Here is a 16157-nt window from a genome sequence, read left to right on the forward strand (position 1 = left end):
ATGGCCTGTTTTTCTCATATCAAAAAGGAGGAGAAAGATGAAGTAATACTCTTAAGCATTCATCTTCTCCACCCCCTTTTCCTTCAGGCTTTGGGACTGGCTGTTCTCTTGGCCATTCAGGAAAGAAATTGGTGTCTCTTGATTTCAAAACACTGTAATGGAAATATGGAAGTGAGTGTCACAGAGGAAGTATCTTTTTTTTTTTAAATGGTGCAGATCTGCTAACAGTAAAAAACGTGATTGATTGACACTAAGGTATGCTGATCTTGTCTCTCTTCATAATAGTGGAATAGGGGTCTTTTGACTGAGACTCAAGAAACTGTAGTGTCAACTTGAAGCATCATTGGTTTGTTTCTCACTGGAAGACTAAACTTCAGGCACAGTGCCCAGAAATTTTGCATATATCCTATTCAGTTGGATGCAGCTGACTGGGATGATTTTGGGCACAGTGTCTGTGAAGACTTTTCTGCCTTGGTGTCCTCATAACTATTAAGTCTTGCTCTAGATACCTGTCCTGCTGCCTAGAGTAAGGCCCTTAGATTGTCTTCATAATGGGTTACTCCTTCCAATGTAAAGTTTGATTTGAATTAGCTTTACTTAAGGATGAGATGCACAGGTCTTGCACTTTAGAGTTGCTCATCCAGTGAAACAGAAATGTCACATCATCTTTCTGGAGCTGGTCAGTGAAGTGGAGTGGCTGACATGTTGCTGTTTTTGGGTAACAATGATGATTCGTATCATTACAGTATAGCAATATTGAAAAAAATGTTGTGAAGTCACGTGATGTTCAGCAGGACAGAATAATCTAACATGTCAGGGGTTGAGTGTGCCTTTAGTTGTTCTCTGGGTGTTGTGAGTACCTTAGCGAAAGTCTGACTCACTCCATGGCTTTGATGGTGAGTGGGAGATTTGGACCTGTAAGGTAGATGTCTACAGATAAATCTGTCATCTTTTTTATGCATTCAGAGAATAATTCTTGAAATATCAGGTCTCTCTGTGTTAGTGCTGCAGTGGTGTGTGTTGGGATTTGAACACCTTAGGGTGCAGCAGGGCCAAATTTGACCCTTAGCACAGCAAGGTCAAAATTTGCCTTAGACCAGTGGGAAGCTTGATTGCACTTTTAAGTACTGTCCATGCTCCTGTTTGGACCTGCTTCTGCCTATTGTTGGGAACCTGAAGATACTTTTCAGTTTCCTTTTTCCGGCAGTAGTATCTTCCAGTTTTTAGGATAATATTCATTTCATGTTTCTTGAATTAAAATTTGGGATTAAAGTAGTGATCACCTGCAATGAATATTTTGAAATATCCTTTATTGATAAGAGAACCAGTGAAAACCAATTGAATGGTTTGGGTAGCTGTAATTCCATGTAGCAGAAGAGATATATGGGGCCATAAAAACAGGTAGTATCAACAGGAAGTTGTGTAATTTAATTGACATTATAAATACTTACCTATACTGGCCCAAACCAGACAGCTACTTTTTTTCTTTCTTTTTTTTTTGACCACATACCCATTTGAAGTTCCTTTTACACGCATATTTATTCACAGTTTAGGTTATTTCAGTGCTGGGAATGGTTCAGTATTGTTACAGTGATGTCAATTTAACCACTTTTCACACTTTTCCCTGTATACCACATTAAGAATGTTTTCTTGCTAGTGTATTGTCCAAAGAGACTCCTGGTGTTCATTCTTACCACTGCTCATAGTGGGCAGCCTGTGTTACGTCTGTGCAATGTGGACCAAGCCAATGTCTTTGGAATGCTGTAGTTTTATAGATTTTTGTGGTGACATTTACCTGCACTTTTTTATCTGTTTAGATGATCTTTGGCAATCTGAAATCTAATTAAATGAATGTTTCATAATTTTTAGTCATCTTTATTAGAAGTAGGTATTCTTTCTATTGGAAATTGACTCTCCAGATAAAGTCCTCAGTGTATATGCCATCCCAGATACTGAGAAAGACATGAGTTTGTACACAGGTAAGAGATGTGGATTTTAAAGTTATGTTGTCAGAGGTCCAGTATGAGGAAGAATTACAAGTAAAAGATGAAAAGGAGTTGTCAAATCATACAAGCTAATGAAGAAATTTGAAAGAAGCAAGTTGAGAAATGTAATTGAATGTGCGAATATTGTTAGCCATAAACTGAATATCATCTTAGGTTTTATGACTTTGAATACTGTTCATTGCTCTTGTATGATCTCTTCAGGGCAGGAGGGATAAAAGAAAGCTTACATTATAGGAGTTTTATATTATCAAATAAAAAAAAAAAGTTCTACCTATTCATAAAGCTTTTGAAATCTGTTGTCTGTAGGGAGACTTTTTTATTCAGATCTGCATGTACACACATATTTGTGTGTGTGTTTGTATCTTGATTCATGGATTGTTATACCCTTGCCCCCTAAATTGGTGAAATAATAATCTTTGTTCTGCTAGAGTTAAGTCATCTGGTTGATGCAAGTGAACAAGAATGTGGTTGTAAGGTGCCAAGTAGAGAGGTTTGTTTTGTTTTTACAAGTAAACTGGACAGAAAAGTATACGGAAGTGTGAGTGTTTTAGGAATATCTGTCCATTAATATGTTAAAGCTAGTAATTAATAATCCTGCATTGTTTTTCATCATAATAGTCAGATGTGACTTCTTTCTGAATAAAAACTGTTACTGTATTTTGGATTTATGTATGGAAAGAAAAAATGATCTTTTTGATTTTATTTTGTGAGGTGGTTAAAGGGGAAACTGAGATGAGAACAAGCTCCAAGTATTTCTTTTTCCCTACTTAATTTTACCTGGATAATAGGAAGTTTTAGAAGCCTAATTTGGATATTTCTATGCATCTGCACTTACTAAGTGTGACACAGTCAGGTAGGTGGTTCTGCTTTGAGAGCAGTCTCCCGCTCAAGTTGGTAGAGGTGGTGTCTGTGTAAAACATCATTCAAGATTACTAGTCCTTTATGTTCAGTGTTTGTTTTCTGTTAACTGCCTTTTGTGTAGTTGTTTTGTGCTCCTACCAAAGCTCTGCATGTTTGAGTAGTTTGTAAATGATTTTTGATTGTTCTAAATGCAGTTTATTCGTGCCTGTTCTACTTTAGGCTTCAACTGCTGCATCCTGAGATACTAGTGTCAATTTAGAACCATTTTAGATGAGCGCAAGATGCAGTTGAAATAGAGTATGTGAGAGCATAAATAAGTGAGCTGCAGATAAATACAGCAAGTGGTAAATTTTAGTTTAATTTATTGCACATGGTTAATTAGTCATTCATTTTAGCTGGTGGTTGTTTTTGCGTGTGACAAATAAAATGATGGCATTCTCTTTAGCATGAGCCATTGGAATTCTGGTGTGACAATTTTAGGATTATTGGCTTTGTTTCAATCAGTAATATCAGAGGAAATGTGAAATATGCTCGATTAGATCCAGTGAGTAGGTCTGTCTCACTTATATTTAACTACTAGTAGCAAGTTTGAAATCTACCTCTTCAAACTTCTTTTGTAGTCAGTGGCTTGAGATCACTCCAGGAGCGATTCCTCCCCTGACTCTTCTCTTGCCTGTCTGTAAGGCAAACCTAAGTGTTTTTGAAAGCAGGATTCTTCATGCAGCTGTTTCTTAGCTTTTCAGTTGCTGGCAAAGAACCTGTGCTGCAGACTTGCTTGGTTTGGTGGAGCATACAAAAGGGCTTATTACCTAGAGAAACCTTTTCTTTTTATTTGTGCATTAGTACACACAGGATGAGTGCTATTTCTGTGTAAGAAAAAAAAATTCTCAACAGATTGTTCCTGAAAATGACCAAAAATAGTTGGGATTAGAATCACTGATCAGATGAAGGTTTTTCAAATATGTAACGTCAAAGCAGTATAAGAATATTTGAATTTGAAGAAAGATGTTGAAATAAATTTTGACTATGACAAAAACAAATGAAAATTAAAAATAATGAAATTGTCCATCAGTCAAGACTAATGAGTATGAGACTACAGAGAAAATATTTTTCGAAGTAAGTCTTCTACAGGAAAAAAGGCAGGCAACTTTGTCCAGTATGCAAAATGCAAATATTAAACTCATGTATCACAAATAGAAGCAGAATATAAAAAGCTGTATCTAAGCTTAGCATAGAGGAAATTTTGCAAAATGATGTGTATTTTAATGTTTTTTAGTATAAACACTGTTTTGACATTTTTACTGGAATTTGTAAATTAAATAATTAAATTTTTCCAATAGTGAAATTTTTCCATTTGTCCTTGCTGTATGTGACCTCAGGTCTTGATGTCAGAGGCATATTTGTTTTAGCTTTGCATGAACTTGTATTAAAGTTTGGAGTGCTTGAAGAAATATTTTTCAATTTTTCTGGCCCATATCGTGTATTTTCTGGTTTTTTTTAACTAGGATTTTTTTGTATGGAGACACTTGTCCAAGCTGTCTTGTCTTAAATTCCAAGTGGAACTGTATCAATGTGAATGCTGCCTAGTATTTCTGAAAATCAAAGAGGAGAGGGGGAAAGGGAAGCTGTTGTTTGAGAAAATTTTGGATTTTTTGTGATTTTGTCAAATCTTAAGCTAATAGCCATTTTCTCTTTATTTTTTTCCTTAGATTCTTTTTTATTCTTCTGTGACCTCCACTCTGTGTCTTACTTTCTTTTCAAATAAGATGCCTCTTAGAGTGTATTGTTTTCTTTCTCTTGTTGTTGTTAAGCTTTTTAAGTACTTAACAATTTTTTTTTTCAGTTAGTAAAAATGGAGGGTTGGTGACTTGGTTAAGGTTTGTAAAGCTCAGATTGTAGATGGAATTGGACTGGGCATTAGTCTTAAAGCTTATTTTGAAAGAGATTTTGTACAAAATCAAACTGTGCTGAAGCAATGATGTTCTCTGGTGGTGGAGCAGAAGATTTGACTAGAGTAGAAGCAGTAGATACCGTGTATTTTAAGAAAAACTTTTGGCATACCCTGGTATGGTCTACATAACTTAGCTAAGGAGGTGTGTCCTAGACTGAAGCTTTAATCAGTTGTCTGGAAAACTGTACGGTAGGGAAACTTCAGGTTTCATATACATTTTCTTGAGCCTAGTACTTGTCTATACTTTCCTGAATTATTGGATAGAATAGAAAGTAAATGTACCCATTTTGCATAAAAATGCAAATGCAGAAATGCCAAACAGTAAAAACATGTGATGAGGAGTACTGATCAATTAGCAGGAAAGGATGTAATGCTTGTAGTGAGCAGTGAGACATTGAAATCTGCTGTGTGTTGTTGAGGGAGAGAAGGAAGCTGACACTGTTCCAAGATGTATTCACGCGAATGCCTGTGTCCAAATAGTAGTGAAATTCTGTTGCTGCATTCAAAGATGCCAGGACCTCATGTGGAGTACTGTACTTACAGGACTAAAAAGGAATGGTTCTAGCAAGATGGACCAGAAGAGCAGAACTGTTCTCTGCTGGGAACAAGTACAATACCCATGCCTCACAAGCACCAGAGGAAGGGGAGAGGGAAAGCTGTTCTTTACCCTCTGGGAAGAGACAAGATCATCAGGATGTTTTGTGTAAAAGGGTTTTCAGGAGATTGGAGGGAATTTGGGCAAGTATGGTCAGATGGTGGAATAGGGTGGCTGTGTAAGGTCTCTCCTGGGTCTGAGAGCCATTAATGGTGTTACCCGGTAAATACTGGCTCCCACCCTCTGGAGAAGCAAAGGCTCAGCAGGAGCCAGGAACTACCATGCAGGACATGGTAGCAGCTGTCAGCTTCTCTTGAGTATGAGGCAACTGTTTGCTATGGAGAATCTAATGTTTCCTGCAAAATTTTTAATCAACAAATTAACATCTGGTTTGGAAAAGAAGAATACAGTTTGATGCACAGCCTTTGGGCCAGAGAATTCTCATTTCCCGTAAAACTTGGAGAGCAAAAGCCCTGTAATGAGGTGGAATTATGGTGATTTTAATCAGAATAGAGTTTGTGTTTGTATGGGTGAAATAGACCAATATTTGTATTAGCATGTTGTCTTCTCAATATAATGTTATAGACATGTGTAACAACATGGAGATTGGCATTTTTCTCATTCAAATGTATTTGTTTCCAATTTGGTTTGTCTATAATGCTCTTCAGTCATATATATTTTGTTACTTGAGTAAGGTCCCATTTGTGCTTTATCAATCCCTGTCGTAGGGATAATGAGGCTGGAGTGTTTTGGAATTTCATCAATGCTATTTTAATTTGTCTGGTAAAGATTGCATTATAATGGCATGAGATGCCTTTCTTCCATTGGAACTGAACAGAAAGCTTCTTTGGTGTTGATGCTGTAAAGAGAGAAGAGGGAGGAGCTGAAAGAAACCCAGCTCTTTCTTTGACTGCATAGAGAGGCTTTGCAACCCAAGCCTTTTCCCTTCTTGCAAAACAAAGGGGGAATACAGTTTTGTGTTGGAATTATGACACTTATTTACTGATTATACCCTAGCACCAGTTGCTTATCCTGTGATTAAGTTTGTAATATCTATTCAGGAAAGAATATAACCCTTTCTCTCTAAAGTCTCTTATGATTTTGTTATATTTACATGTCAGCTATGGTACATGCTCCCACCAATAGGTTTATAAGACAGGATGAAAGAGCCATTGCATGGGTAGCAAGTCTGAATTTAATGAAATAACATAAATTTATTACAGTTTGAATGATTACAATGTTAGAAGAAATATATAATATTGTCAAGTGTAGGATGGTAGAATTGAAATCATTAACATTTTAAGACAAGTAAAGAAAGCATTACTGAATATGAGGTGAATTTAGAATCTACGCAGAAGGGAGTTTTGGAAACTGTAAAGTTTTCTGTCCTGCAGCGTTGGAGTCCTTGAAGGATCCAGTACTTTTTCAGGCAGAAGGATTCTGCCAGTAAGATTTAAGTGGTATAATTTGTATTTTTATAGCTAACTGCTGTGGGCCTGGGCAACTTGGTTGCTTTCGTCAGACACTTAAGGCCATGTTTGGTAGTAGTCTCCTTGAATAGGTCCACTGCAATGTCAGTGCTTTGGGAATAATTTCGGTGAAGTGGTTTTTTTGTGTTTCTTAAGGCTGAAGAAAAAATTTTGCAGACTAAGCATATACAAATTAGTTAGTAAAACTGCTTTATAATTTTGCTGCTTTTCTGAGGTAAGGAACCTTAGGAAAGTATGGTGTAGTGAGTTGACCCTGGCTGGATACCAGGTACCCCCTAAAGCCAATCTCAGTCTCCCTCTGCAACTGGACGGAGAAAAAAAACCAGCTAAGGATTCATGAGTTGAGATAAGAGCTGGGAGAGGTCAGTGACTGATTGCCTTCACGAGCAAAACAGACTCAAAGTGGTAATAGTACTTAAATTTATTAACAACAGGATAAGAACCAAAGAGTGAGAAATAAAACAGTCTTAAAAATACCTTCCCCCCACTCCTCCTTCCTTCCATGTTCTCCCTCCTCCCCCCCAGCAGTGCAGGGGGATGGGGAATGGGGGTTACGGTCAGTTGTTGTTTCTGCCCCTGTTCAGGGAGAGGAGTCCTTTCCCACTCCCGTGGGGTCCCTCCCACAGGAGACAGTCCTTGATGGACCTCTCCAGCGTGAGTCCATCCCTCGGGCAGCAGTTCTTCCCAAACTGCTGTTCCATGGGTCACTCCTCCATGGGGTGCAGTCCTTCATGAATGAGCTGTACCAACATGGGTCTCCCACAGGCGCCACAAGTCCTACCCGGGAAAAACCTGCTCAGTGTGAGCTCCTCTCTCCACGGCCTGCAGGTCCCCTGCAGGACCCTGCTTCATCTTGGGCCTCCCACGGGGTCACAGCCTCCTTCATGCATCCCCCTGCTCCAGCATGGGCTCCTCCATGGGCTGCAGGTGGGTCTCTGCACCTCGATGGTCCTCCATGGGCTGCAGGGGCACAGCTGCTCCACCATGGTCTGCACCACGGGCTGCAGGGGCCTCAGCTCCAGTGCCTGGAGCACCTCCTGCCCCTCCTTCTGCACTGACCTTGGTGTCTGCATTGTTGTTCCCATGTTCTCACTCCGCTCTTCCCTGTCTGGAATTCCTTCTGCACAACAACCTTCTGTTCTTAAATATGTTATCACAGAGGCATTACTTTAACTCCTGATTGGCTTGGTCTTGGCCAGTGGCAGGAAGTCCATCCTGGAGCTGGGTGGCATTGGCTCCACGGGACAGGGGAAGCTTCTAGCAGCTTCTAACAGAAGCCACCCCTGTACCCCCACCCCCAAAACCCAGCCACAGAAACCCACTACAGGTGAGAAGGGACAGTGCAAAACACTTGGTGGAGTTTTACCATATAGCTGCAGTACCCACATCCGCTTATGTTTTCCTCTTCTGGGCATCACTCTTACAGTGTGGGTATGCTCTTTGGCTTTTTGGTGAAAGACAAGGATACCTTTATGATTGTATGCAACAGCTGGTTCCTTCACCAGATCCTGAAAGGTCATCCTCTGCTTTCTGAATTGTTTTTTGGTGTTGGTTTTTCTGTTTGGTTTTTTTTGGTTGGTTGGTTTGTTTTTGTTTTATTATTTGGGTTTTTTTTTTGTAGGGGTGGTGTTGTTAGTTGGCGGGTTTTAATTATTTTTTCTTCACATTATTTTCTCAATAAACTAAGATTTCTGTTGGGAATGGTTTTTCTCTTCCTTCTTCTCCTTTGGATTTGGAAACAGAGATTCTGTGCTTTCACTTTAGGTTTTGTTTTTCCAGTCATCTCTGAAAACTGTTGGGCCATAAATTTGAGCTTGTTCTCTTGCTGTCCCAGGCATTGGGTTTGGAAGCATTTCTGTCTTTTTATAAGGAGGAAGAGTTCCCTTTAAGATGGATAATAAGGAGTTGTCAGTATTCAAGTTCTATTTGGGTTAGCAGAGAATAAATTACACACAGTTAAAACTAACTTTGGGAGCATTTGTGATTTCTTATGTGGTTTTCTTGAGAGACAAATCTGTATTATTAGAATAACTTCTCTTTACAGGATCAAGACATCTGTGCATTTTTGTTTGGAGGAAGGATCTGTAGATACATTAGATGTCTGTAGTCTTTCAGTTAATTTTGTGAACTTTCTTTTTCTGGGAAAATATTGCAAGATTGCCGATATATCTTTTTCTCAAGTTGCTCAGCAAGTAATAATTTTGGTTTTAAAATGAAATTTCTCTTTTAATGATTCCTGTTTCAGTTTGATTTTTATTGCATTTGGATTTTTTTGCTTTAAAACTACTCAGCAGCTTTTTATTTTAAGTTTATTTTCATAGTATTTGCAGTCCATAAAATGTTTTCAAATGCATTTTTTTCCTGTTTATGGAACAGTAGGAGTTGTAAGAAGGTTGGAAGATAACAGTATATTTTTATTAATAATGTTTTATTAATCTACTTCATTTACAGGAAGCGGTCATCAGTCAAAATTTGCTTACCTCAGCAGAGACAAAAAATTAATGGGCAAAAGTACAGTGTGTAGGTAGGTTGCTGTTTTCAGTGCACTTAAGGTTCTTCAAAGAGAACCTTATTCCAAGGGAGTGGGAATAGCTATTAAAATATAAGATTTTGGTCTTTAAAATATTAAGGTATTAGATTCAACAATGAGGTGTTGAAGGAACTGGCTTTGAAGTATATTAAAGTATTCCCTTCTTTTATGAAGTTTTTATTAAAAAGTGCCTTGGAATAATGCATATGTGCATTTAAGTGGTTGAGAAAAATAAAAACAAGTATGTTTATTTGTATATGTGCTTTAAAAATTTTTGCAAATACTTTTCTTTAGGATTTGTAAATAAAATGTTCTTTCTGATAGTCTTCCCAAATTTGAACATAACTTATGTAATATAACTTATAAAATGATTTGACACAGTCATCTTTGTTTACTTTTGTATGGTGTTTTACTACGTTTAGTGCATTGAAAGGTACTGCAATAATTGTTACACTTCAGTATCCTTTACTGTAGTCTGTAATCATAACAAAGTTAGTCAAGGTTCTGTGATTGTAACTTTGCAGCAGTTGTACCATACAGTGGGTGGGTGAATTCTGCATTTTGACAATCACATTTTATTTATCTCTTTAAAAAAAGAAATAAAATAAATCATTAAATTTTTTGTATTAGCAGAATTTGCTTTACACATAAATGTTATTTGGAATTCTTAGTGCTCCCTTAGCTCAATTAGCAAAGGCTAAAAAGATCTGCAAAAAACCCCCTTAGTTTTGCTCGTACAGAAATATATGTTGTTAATAATGATATGGGATATTTCAGGATAGCATTACGTTTAATTCAATAAAATTGTCTTTGAAGATGGATGGTTCAGTTTCAGGACTGTTTTGTTTTATCTTTACATCAAGAAGTAAAAATTCAGTGCATCGTTTTTTATTGCAAGTCTCAAACTGTGGTACTATGTAAGTGTAGCCAGTTTTTATATTTGTGGCCTAAACATAGAGTAGGAAGGAGGTGACATTTCTAAATTGGGTATTATGCCATTTTAAATATAAAATTTGTTACATTCCTGTGAATTAGGGAGGTATTTGAATGGTCTGCATACTGCGTTAATTAGAGACTACAAATTATTGGGGGGGGAAGTGAATGTGATAAGAAGGCATGAAGTTAAAAACATATGAGCTAGCTTTGGGGTTTTGCCAAACAGCATGTTAAAGTAGCATGGTCACATTCCCAGAAACATGTCATGACATGCTTGGGAGTCATTAAATTAAGATGAGCAGAAGAGTTAGTAAACCTCAAGAATAGCTTGCTTTTGTGATTACTCTGTTTTACATTTTGGCAATATGTGTTTGAATTTAATGATACACTGTGGAAAGTCCCAGAAGTAATTTTGAAGAGTTTTTCCTTTCTTTTGTCACGTATTGTTTGTTATGCTCAGTTAGAATTCAGTTGGAGGATTTAAATCCAAATGTGGACTTTCTCCTATGGGATCCTAGCTCTTGTCCCAGAATCCCAAATTGGTTGTGATAAAGCTATGCTTGGCACAGGTTGGTTTCTTATTCCTCAGAGTAATTTATCAGTGTGTTGCTTTTGCTTTTCAAGGCAGTCTCCAGACTGTTTTGGCTTTCCTAGAGCAAGGCTGAGTAGGTGCTTTACCATTAGAGACTGCAGCTTCTCATCAGTAGTTTCTGAGAATTACTTTTTGTAGCAAAGCGTGTTTCTCTTCAGTCTCCCATGTAGTGCTTGGAAAAAAGCTGAGATCTGAGCAGCCTGTGGTGTGAAATTTAGTTCCCTGTGCAGGTGAAGGCTCAGCTCTGAGGACCAGTGTTTAAAGTGCAGTAATGGAGTATGCAGGCTAGTAAACAGGAATTTGGGAAGTTGTAGTTCCAGATACTTCAGTATCAGGAAGTCAGTCCTGACTTAATTGCTGTGATAAGGAAGGCAGATGACTGTTCTTGTTCATGAATTTATGTTCTAAACTAGGCAATAGTATCACTTCTTAAAGCCAGAAATGCTTGAGAGAGATGCATACACCAGAGTAGGAGGAATAAAGACTGGTATAGCTTGAGAGCCCCTAGGCATGTGATTCAGGAGTGGCAGTGCAGCCCTGCTTATTTAAATTTGGACTAGATATGATACTTAGTGAAGCAGTACTAGACAGACCTGTTTTGAAATACTGGATCCATAGATGAAAAGTCATTAATTTATTGAGAGTAATCTTCAGCTCTGTTCATTTTGAAGTATTAAAATGGGTTTGTCTTGTAAAAGAAGCCTAATTTGGTTGTGCGCTTCTGTATCTCTGTTGTCTCTCATTTCCAGTTTCTAGCAATTTTGATACCAAGGAGTTTCACAGAAGCCTTTTACACAAGACTATACTTTGTATGTTTTTCTTCCTTTAAAAGTAGGTGTTTTAGAACAGAACTTGGAACTGAGAGATGCTTTTGTGAGAACATTTTCAGATACGGATTTTTGTTTGTATTAAATCCTTGCAAACACACTGTTGCTGTGAACAAGAATGAAGCAGTTATATTTCAGAGCCCCTGATTCAGAGGATATCTGTCCCTATGAATGTATATGGAGGGAGAGAGAAATGTGTAAAATTCTACTTTAATGTAAGTGCAAGACTAATTATAAAAGTTAGTAGTCTTTACAGAAAGGGACCAGAGAATTCCTGTAGGGAGCAGCATGCATACTCAGCTCTTGATGAGAAGAAATTTGGAAACATCAGAACAGAGTAGAAGTTCAGATAACTGTTGTAAGTCACAAAGTTCCCAGAGGGACTCCTGTCTTTCTCCTAATTAGGCTAAACCACAGCTTTTCTTTGTTTTTTGTTGGATCACTGTAAATAATTGAGATTTGAAGTAATTTTTCCCCTGAAATTTATCAGTATTTTAAGAAAGAAGGCTGTTACACTGGAAAACAATAATAAAAGGAGGAAAATGGAACTGACCATGAATGCACTTTCTACCTAGAAAGCAGAAAACTTAAATGTTTTCATTTCAATTTGTTGTCAATTAATCTGAACTAGAGACTTCTCAGGAAGCCTAGAAAAATGAATACACAGAGGATTCAGAGAAAACTTTCCAAGTGCTTAGAGCCATAGTATTCTGAAAGTCTATGTAGAATTAATTCTTTTGTAAATAACCTGAAATGTAGAAACTTTTAAGTCCTTTTTTAAAGTTTTTATATTTTAAAAGAAAATCTACAACTCCTTAGTTTTATCTGCTTAACTAGGACTATGCATGCCCAAAACAGTAATCTAAGCATTTAATCTAAAGTTTAGCAAATTTATAGCCAACAACAACAAAAGGTGCTTCAGATCATGCATCTTTTCTCTATATGTTCTTCATGGCCTGCTGATAGATTATTTTCCTTTAGCGTTGTTTTTGAATCATGAATTAACAGGCACCGGTCAATATTTTGGTTTTTTCAATTGAAATTTTAATCTGAGGCTTAAAGCTTGATGTGAAATGAGAAGCATGAAGGTAACAATAGTAAAGATCTTTTAGTATCCATGGGTTTATTGTCATTGGTTGTTATTCTTTCCCAGTGAAAAGACAATTGGGCAAATAAAGCAAATAGCACGCAGGTGCTGCATGCTGATTGGCACCCTGTGGAGTGAAAGCGGGGTGATGTACCTGCCGTGTTCTTGCCAGCAGGATCAGGGAAGTGATTCTTCCTCTGTACTCAGCACTAGTGAGGCCTCATCTCGAGTACTGTGTGCAGTTTGGGCCCCCTCACTTCAGGAAGGATATTGAGGTGCTGGAGTGTGTCCAGAGAAGGGCAACAAGGCTGGTGAAAGGTCTGGAGCACAGGCCCTATGAGGAGCAGCTGAGGGAGCTGGAGTTGTTTAGCCTGGAGAAGAGGAGGCTCAGGGGGGACCTCATCACTCTCTACAACTGCCCGAAAGGAGGTTGTAGCCAGGTGGGGGTTGATCTCTTCTTGGAGGCCACTAACAATAGGACAAGAGGGCATAGTCTTAAGCTACACCAGAGGAGGTTCAGGAAGAAGTTCTTCATAGGAAGGCTGATTGGATGTCGGAATGAGCTGCCCAGGGAGGTGGTGGAGTCACCATCCCTGGAGATGTTTAAGAAAAGACTGGATGTGGCACTTAGTGCCATGGTGTGGTTGACAAGGTGGTGTTAGGTCATAGGTTGGACTCCATGATCTCAGAGGTATTTTCCAGCGTGGTTGATTCTGTGTTTCTGTTCCAGAGATGTCTGTACCTGCTGTAGGGATGGATGGACAGGGTATGTGTAGCAAATCCTGTATGAATTTCAGTGGCGGTACCTCAGTTGCTACTTGTGTTCTCTAACTTGTCAGCAGCCCCTGTGGAAGGGGCATGATAAAAAAATTTAGAATGGCAACTATTGGTCACTCTAGTTCAATTTCACCACCACATGTGATCAGTTACATATTATACTTCCTTAATAGTGTTGTCCATCATACAGGGATTCATCCTTCTAATAAAGTGCATTTGGACAACAAGGTGCTTCCTTTAATCTTCAGATACAGTTTCCTGGCTGTTAACATACTGTAAATTGGGGCTGTGGTTATTTCATGGTCCCACCTGCTATAGCATGATGTAACTATGGTTGTAACCACATGGTTATAGCGCGTCTGGACCAAGGGCCCAACTGGCTGAAAATTTAAGGAGCCAGCCGGGAGCAGGACTGTGACAGTAGATTTTACTGCTGTGAAACATTATGCCTTGTGAAAATCTTGCTCAGTGATGATTCACACTGTAATGAATCTTTAATTATAAAACAAAAATTAAAAAAACCTTCCTATTCCAGACCCTAATGTAAGAATTAGATTCTTAATGTAAGAATTGTCCAGTGAATGTGTAGAAGGTTTCTCTCTGTCACTTCAAAATCCAAAAGACTTGTTTACCTTTAAGTTTTTGTAACTGCAGCCTATAATGGATCATGATTATATGTTAGTATTCACCCTCCCTGTAACTGATTTACTGACACTTTTAAACGAATTTTAAAGTATCCTAAACAACCTTCTTATTTTCAAAGAACACTTTGAGACTTAAATGAACTGCTTTCTACCAGTAGTGTATCTGGTTTTCCTTGTTCTGCTTTCAGAGCTTTTGTTAGGTATTTAGTTTGAGTCATCTACACCTTTCTTTACAATTGCTTGAAAAAATTCAGGTCAGTACTTTAGATCCTCCCTTCTAGGAATCTGCAATTTTGGAAGCAAATAGTTTGTCTGCAGTATAATTTTCTTGATAACAGTGTAAGTTCAGGTGCTTTAAAAAAAAATGCATTTGATTGAGATGAATTTTTTTCTGCGTTTCACTTAGATGTGGGCAATACAGTCTTGTTGAGTTTTTTTTCTGTTAATAAGCAAACAGCTTTTGATGTGTAATATATATGTCCAGTCACTATATGAAATATATTTTTTTTGTTCTTTTATACTTACCTGTATATATTAATAGTATTGCTGTTTCTGAAGTAGTTTGTTGAAGATAAATTCTGGTCAGAACTAGGGAAACATACCTTTTTGTGCATGGCTACGTTTTGGGAGTTACAAATTGTGCACAGTGCTGCTCTATGGGCTGTTTACAGGCACTGCTCCCAGAAACGTTTTTCTTTGTAGCAATAAGCGTTTGGGTAAGTTCCCTTTAAAATGGGGGAAAGGATTAACAAAAGTGGTAAAGAATATGTTTGTTTAACAGTGCAGTAAAAAAAGCTTATGGCACCACAAAGATAAAGAAACAATTTTTTAAAAATTATAGTAGTGAGGGAGTTCAAACACAAAAAATATTTCAGTATTTGTAAACACTATTGACATTTGTAGTTTTTGAGAGCGAGTTACTGTACACTTCAGTCACTGAAAGAGAGCTGGAGTATCCGGGTGGTATTTAGTTTAAATTAAAAATAGTTATAAATTTATGCAACATGTAACTGCCTCCAGTTATCCAGTATGTAGGTTCATGATGAAATGTATCACCCTTCATGTTCTTAGCACCCTGAGAGAAACAGAGAAACACACAGATGTAGGAATTGTGAGCAAAGCTATATGCTTTAGCTGAAGATTGAGTAGACCCATTTTCAATAAAAGTACTCTTTTATTTTTTAATGAGACCGGAATAACAGGAAGCAATACCCTGTTGCTTGTTTTACCAGGCTGTTGAGGCACTAAACGTTGCCGTCCTGTCTTGGAACTCTACATACAACTGTTTTCTGAGAAACTACGAGGAAGGTTTGAGACGGAGGCGACCATCCCATGTCTGGGACTTGGGCCAGGTCTCAGCAACATTTGCAGTCTGAGCTTAGACTACCTATTTGAGGTAGCTCTGTTTTAAAATGTTGTGGTGTAAAGTCTGCCGCTTCCAAGAGGAGTTGCTTTTAATTGAAAAATGACGTTATATAGTTTCTGATATTTGAACCAAGTTTACAGTATATATTAAGCCAAAGTTTTTACAGTATAGGAATGTGACTGAAGTCCATGTGCTCAAAATGATAGAGTGCATAGCTAGTCTAATTCATTTTTGACAACCTTAATGGAGAACAGAATGATTGAAGAGGTTTAAATTAAATGCGTGGAAGATTAGTACAGTGGAAAGGCATGATAGTACAGTGGAAAGGCATTTACCGCTTTCTTAATTTTTAACTGGTGATTGTGTTTGTAGTAGCGTGTAGGGAGCTCAGAGACTGTAATTTATCTTTTCCAGTGTGGAATAGTATCTAACTCTGAATATTCTATACTAACATCAATTAGCACTTAAATAATGAAAAATAATGAAGAAATGCAG

At 37.7% G+C, this 16157-nt stretch overlaps 1 protein-coding gene across 8 annotated transcripts in view; it reads left to right on the plus strand.

The window, feature by feature from the left end:
* CNOT2 (CCR4-NOT transcription complex subunit 2) overlaps positions 1-16157 on the plus strand; it is an 81092-nt gene that overhangs the window by 21851 nt on the left and 43084 nt on the right. For 2 of the 8 annotated variants that reach the window (XM_032687927.1, XM_032687930.1), the window contains exons 2-3: positions 9355-9427; positions 15529-15604. The exons of 2 other annotated variants lie outside the window; for them this stretch is intronic. The gene's annotated coding sequence lies outside the window, so the exon portion shown is untranslated. The remainder of the gene's footprint in view (positions 1-9354; positions 9428-15528; positions 15605-16157) is intronic. 4 more of the 8 variants (XM_032687932.1, XM_032687926.1, XM_032687929.1 and 1 more) reach the window with 3 other exon arrangements.

Source organism: Chiroxiphia lanceolata, chromosome 5 (assembly GCF_009829145.1).
Source record: "Chiroxiphia lanceolata isolate bChiLan1 chromosome 5, bChiLan1.pri, whole genome shotgun sequence".
NCBI lineage: Eukaryota > Metazoa > Chordata > Aves > Passeriformes > Pipridae > Chiroxiphia > Chiroxiphia lanceolata.